Below are 6,896 nucleotides of genomic sequence, written 5' to 3' on the forward strand. Positions count from 1 at the left end.
CCTCATAGCCAGCAGAGAAAAGAACACCACGTATGTCTTTATAAATGGCCTGTGACAGAAATATGTCCATCCATTTTCTAATCCTTGTGTTTAAGGATTTCATACAGTCTGTTTAAGACTCAAAGGAGTTCATCAGAGCATTAGCAAGGATTCCAAATCACAGAAAAATTAAGAGATAGGGCAGAAAAGTAAAATATATGAAAATGTAGAGGAGTATTTGAGGCTGTAAAGGACAGCATTTTAGGGGGAAAAAACTGTTAAATCAATAATGACAGAAACAAGCACAGAAGACTTCAACCAGCACTGCTAATTTAGAAGAGCAAGGGCAGGAACAGCAACCAAGAAAACCCTAGGGCTAAATGCAAACATTTTGTTCTGTTTATTAATTCAACTGATTAACTCTGCATCTTTTATCACTAAAATTTCTACAATGTGCTGAACTGGCCTTCTTTGAAGCAAAACATCTGAAGAACTGGCATATGTTTGTGTATAAGGCATAGCAAGAGAACACAGCAATTTATCTTCAGATTTTGTCAACGTTTCTCTCATAAGTGTATCATCTAAATCTGACACTTAATAATTTTGTCATTCAAAAGGTTTCATCTATCTTTGGATGTGTCTCTTTTGAATTTTCACAAAGTGCGACTTGGAATGAAATTTAAAAAGATTTAATCCACTCAGGAAAGTTCTAAGCATTATTTCAGAAAGGCTGGCAAAAACATCTGCTCGTGGTCTATAAAGGAAACAGAATCTTAAACTTTACAAAACCAGAAAATGCCGAGGAAAATTCAAATGCCTTTGAGAAACTTAATGGCATATTCCCACTGCAGTGCTTTGAACTCTGATCACCTTTTTTCAAACAAGCCTCTAGAAGTACAAGAGGTCTACAGGAATGAAGACTATTTGAAACATAGAAAAAATTACACTTATAAAAAGATAATTTTAAAAAATGGAACTGTTCCATACAGAGAATACACCATTAAGAAGTCAAAATAATTTATCATAGAGAAGCAGTCAGTCAAGACTTCTCACAAAAGCCTGAAGTCACATGTTCACAGAGAACTCACTGTTCTAACACTCTGAATTGCAGTGGGACATCTCCAAATAGGGAAATGCAAAAGCATTAGCAAGATGTAAAAACTCTTCAAACACCAAAAAAGGAAGGAAGAAAGTTTAACAGGATCAAGCAAGGAGCATCATTCCTGGACATTGTCTACTACACAGAGGATTTGCACTTTGCTGTGAAGCATCTGGAATGGCACTGGCAGAATGAAAGAACACCATATTAAACAGAAAATACATATATCTATACATATATAGATATATATTCCATGTCTGTGGCCATAACTAATACCACATGACTGGGGAACAATAATGTGCAGTTTCCCAAAAGTTTCATGTACCTTATACCTTGTGAAAAAGGCTATAATAGTCCCCTAGAAAAAAAATGTGCAGAGAAAAAAACCAAACCAACACAACAAAACAACCCAAACACAGCAATACAATAAGTGTTCCAGGTATTTTGCTGTTGTACAAGACTTTGCTCATTTCCCACAGTAGCAGCAAATGACACTGCTATAAAATATTATATTTATCATAAATTAATTTCTCTAAATATTTCAAAAGAAAAGTATTCAAAATTAAAACCATGTTAGATTGTTGTGCCTAGAGAGCATACTTCCACAAAGTGCAGTGAAGATGTTGAATTTTACATTATATCTTTATGTCTGCATGCCTTTATCTCTGCATGAAAGATAATTTATGGGAGACCTCATTTCTCATTATATCTCTGGAATAGTTAAAGGACAGCTCCAAAAAAAATAATTCAAGTTGCACTAATCAATATTTTAGAGATTTTTCATTGTCTCATCCCTTTCAGGCCCACATAGGGAAGGAGGGACTGGTAAAGCTCCTCAAACCTTTCCCTGGTCTGTGCACATTATGAACGGCCAGCACTGCTCAATCAACACTTCTTTCTTCAAAAAGGCAAATAAAGAGTAAAAGTGAAAAACAGTAGAGAAAAACCTGAGGATTTCCTTTCCTACTCCTTGGCCAAAGTCCATTTATCAGGTGGAGGGATGACATTTTTAGCTAGGTAAGCAAAACCCCTTGTCCTTTCCATGCTCACTGTTTGTTAAAGGAAGGGGAGGTACAGCACGAGCTGCACTTCAGAGCTGGATTTTGCAGCTATGATCACAGAGCAGACTCTAAGGAAAGACACAGCTCAGCACCTCCTGTCCTTCTGCCTCAGGAGCAGGTAGGACATACATAACTCTCTGGTCTTGTGTGAGAGCTACAGCAATCAGAGTCTTTGCACAGAAGAAAAAACAGACTGAGAAGAGAAAGTGAAGCTTGAAGAGAAGACAGAGGGCTGAACACATGGATGTAACCAAAACACATAACACAAAAAGGATCTTAGCAATCCAGTTGCTTGCAATTTCAGTACAGTACAATTCTACAAACATCAGGAAAATTATTTAAAGTAAAATCCAAACCACCATTCTGCTTCTTTGAATTTTTAAAATTATAATTTATTCCACTAAAAAGAAGGAGGAATGTGATTTGTTGTACTGTTATTTTGTTCTCTCTAGTAGGTCTACAGCACTGCTTAAGTATGCAGGAAAATTAAAAGAAATCAGATCTTATCCAGGCATTTATGGTCATTCTTACTGATGCATGTTGCACCATATGTGTCCATAGATATTTACAGAGGAACAGAAAGACAAGCTCCTGCCTCCTGGGGTGCCAGCTATCCAATTAAAATATAAATACAGAAGTGATTAAAAGAAAAGGAGCAAGACAAAGAAAAAAAATGGAAGTTGGGGTGGTTTGTACCACAGAACACAGTTCTTTTGGAACAAACAATATGTGTTTGTTTTTCCACTCTATTAATTTCAAGTAACTGCTTTAAAACATTCAATTTTTAAGATAATTTAAATATTTACTTTCCTTAGAATATCTGCAGGAGGTTCTGTGAAAAGTCTGTGTTCCAAAAAGTGTTTCAGTCACAATTACTGTGACTGCTTGTATGGTTTTTAGATCTACAAAAAGATTATTTGTAAAGAGTTCAGACTTGGAGGATAGCACAGAAGATTTCTAACACAGAAAAGCAGCTGAGAAAAAGAAGTTTACTGACTCCAGCAAAATTCAGGGACTGCCATCCTGTTGATTTCATGGAAGACTGGGACAGGTAATTAGCACAGAGAGCCACAAGCCAAGCAGAAGTCCGAAGTAATGCACACAGGGACAAAGAAACAAGCTTACACAATGTTGAAAGAAACAGCAAGCTAGAGTCAAAATTTGGAAACAGCAGCTTAATAAAGAGCAGTGCATGAAGTCATCATATAATTCAAAAGTGGGAGAGAGAATATCTCTGCAACAGCATTTTACAAAGATTGTAGATACTAATGTCAAAAAGAAAATAACCCAAGGGAAGAGGTTGTAGTAGCTTATATGAAGTATGTGAGATATAAGAAACTTCACAAATTATTATAAAATAATTCTGAAAAGGAATGCAAAGATCTTAACGAAGTGAGAATGATACATGACTAGAAACTTCCCCACAAATAAAACTCCACTTTCCAGAAATCATTATGTGCCCCCAATGGCTTTTCTTTTTCAAACAGAACAGCAATTCAAAATAATCCCTAGAAAAAAGAACATTTGAGAATCTGGACAGAGGGAAGAGTCAAAAATGGCACTAGGATTATATGACAGTGGCAATAGTGTAACAAACTCAGTGCCACCAACAGAGCAAGTACAGGGAAGGGAAGGGTGGCCAGTGCTGGGGGCTAACACTGAGCTTTGGCAGTGGGAGAGCCAGATGATGTCAGAAAGAGATTTACAGGTATAATACTGAGCAGAACAGGAAGATGTCAGATTTTTGGAGTTATTTGTGGGAGGCCAAATGGTAGCTGAAATCAAAAGATTCCTTAAGGTCCCAAAGAGCAGAACAATAGGGGAAGTGCAAAGTGACAGTGGCCAAAGAAGAAATTCTCAGAGCAATTGATTAAAAGAAGAAAAAATATAGTTCTTAGGTGTGGGAAGCAGAGAGCCATCAATCACCTTTTTGTGAATATTGTGAGTGGACAGAAACCATGGAAACCAAAGAGATGAAAGAGGAAGCTGAGGCAACACAAACAGCTTTAGGAACTGAAAGGAAAATACGAAAATTGACATAAAGGGAGAAGTACAAGGATGATAGATGATGCGCTGTACTGTAGGGGTTATATATAAGCAGTCCACAACTGAAACGAGAGCAATTCCTTGTTGTATACAACATTGATGAAGAAATTTGGTTTGACCTGTAACAGTTCTCTCCTGCTTTGGAACATTTCAATTTAGTAGCAATAAAAATCCGTATGAATCCTAAATGCAATTCTAATTGTGCTTATAAATGGTAGCTTCACAAGTATGCATGTTACAATAAACACAAATTAGAGGTAAATTAAACCTTAATTATATCTAGCAAGTTTTATGTCCTAATTAAAAATTGTATTCTAACAATTAAAATGACTTACCACCTAAATTAGCCCTGCCACAATTGTCTAGTCTTCCTAAACATTCTTTGTGTGCTCCAGCTCCACACTTAGAACATAAATAGCCTTGATAAAATGTTCCCCTGTAAAATAAAATTAGGTAGTGATACATTAGAGGTGACAAATTCCACACATAAAGGACATAAGAGACATGGCAGAAGGTACTAGAAGTCATTTGTTGTTCTGCATAATGATACTCCTTAAAGGCTTGAGAAAAAGTGACAATTGACTAACAAGCAGCTCATCTGCTTTCTGTCACTACTAGCCATTTCAAAATCACAACCAGACAGTTCTTTCAGACTACTAGTAGAATAATAGCCTCCATTTCCATGTAAGCCAAAGCTCCTTCAGAACAGTACACTTGAAATTGTACCATTATGCATCCATCCCATTACAGTTCTACATTTCACCTCATCTCAGTGGGAATTTGCCTATGCACCATGAAGAACAGCATCCAGTTCAAGAGTTGTAAGTTTGAATGTCTATTTAAGCATTAAGTAGTTTTTAGGCTGTACAGCAAATATTCTTGACTTTAAATTTGTGCAGTTTTTACAACACATATATCATGGGCACTTCAGGTAATACTCAGAGCTGCTACTTCCTCTAAATGTCTCTGTACCACAGGAGGGCACTTGGGAATACCCAGCTGGTGGCCCATGGAGAACCCAGGCAGCATCCTAGGGGCTGTGTCCTGAATGCACAACAGCTGATCCTTAGCATCAGCAGTGGGTGCAGACCCAGTAACTCAATCACATTGCTCCAAAGACAGGAATTAGCCCTCCTGACTTTTAAGTTTAGAAGGTCCGCACCACTGTTCACAGTCACTTAGACTGTATTGCATTGAAGGGAAAAAAAATTTTAAAAATCTCTGAAAATACAGGTCAGTCTGACTAGTCAGGAAAAGCTAAAGGAAGAAAAAATGACAAGGAGGAACATAACTGAAGTTCATTTATTTCATGCCTGTACTTAAAGACACCACCCCCACTCAAACGCCCTTACTAAAATGCTGTGGGCTTCATTTTTCAGACTATCAACAATATGCAACATAGAATCACAGGAGGGATCTTAAAGATTATCCAAACTCTCTGCCATGGGTAGGGACACCTTTCACTAGACCAGGATGCTCAAAGTCCCATCCAGCATGATCTTATAGCGGCAGGAAGGGGGAGACCACCACCCAAAAAACCCTTTACAATACCTCAGAAGCATCTGACAGACTTTGCAAGATGTCACCCGACTGAAGGTGTGCATTTTGAACTCATGAAAGCTCGTGTCTGCATAGTCTGGCCGGATGTTTGACCTAAAAACAAAATTTGAAAATTTGCATTAAATGAAATCTACAACATGAGGCAACATTCACAGCAGGAAACCTTAATCCCCAAACAACTAGTTTTATTTAGACTTTAATGTTTTTCACTGACAAGAACCAGAAGTACAGACTTTACCAAACACCTTGAAATGAAATCTGGATTATGGTTATTATGCAGACTTCTTAAATATACCCTGTAACTACCTTAGCCGTGACAATAAATAGAAAATTAAACATCTGGTTTTTATTCTTATCTGAGTAGGATCATTCTCAACAATATTTTAGTATGTGAATGCACAAGGAAAAGCAGCTCACAGCCTGAGAAGTACCATATTTGAAAATATTAGCAGCAAATTTAGGACAGTTAGGTGATAACTATGCAGCAAGATACTGGATAACCTGAGTGCTTTCAAAGCAATTAGAAAATATTGACCAGGGTTTGGTTAGGCTTGTTTAAATGTGTTGCACAGTGCCCACAGCTGTAAATGCACACAGTAAACTAAACAAAAGATCACTATCCACGCTGCCAAGATACCAACACACTACTAGCAGGCTGATTTCCAAAGATCACATTTATGTACAAAGCACTGGTCCACTACTGTACTTGTGTCCTTGCCCTACTGATCCCTTTTAAAAGCAGAAGTATAATTTAAATGTAAACCATTCATCATTTGTTGCACCAATTACTGTTTTCAGATTTAAATTTTATTAAGTAATCTATTCAATTTTTTCTGTCATCTGTCCCATTTCCGAGACTGAATGGAAGAATAGGCATTTTCAATTAATTTCTTTTTCCTTTTTTTTTTAATTCAATAAGATCCCCAAACTACCTTAACACTGTCAAAATCAGTAATGCTGAAATGCTAGGTACATAACTTAATATTAATCTAGACTGTATCAGACACAAAAAAATATAGTAAGGGTTAACTAATTTTTTACTATTATTTATATTAGAATACTTAGGACTCCATAAATTTCTGGTATTTTTCTGTCAAAAACATAGCAAGGCATGATGTATAGGAATTAAAATAGAAAAAAATAATTAGGGC

Source organism: Geospiza fortis, unplaced genomic scaffold, assembly GCF_000277835.1.
Source record: "Geospiza fortis unplaced genomic scaffold, GeoFor_1.0 scaffold229, whole genome shotgun sequence".
NCBI lineage: Eukaryota > Metazoa > Chordata > Aves > Passeriformes > Thraupidae > Geospiza > Geospiza fortis.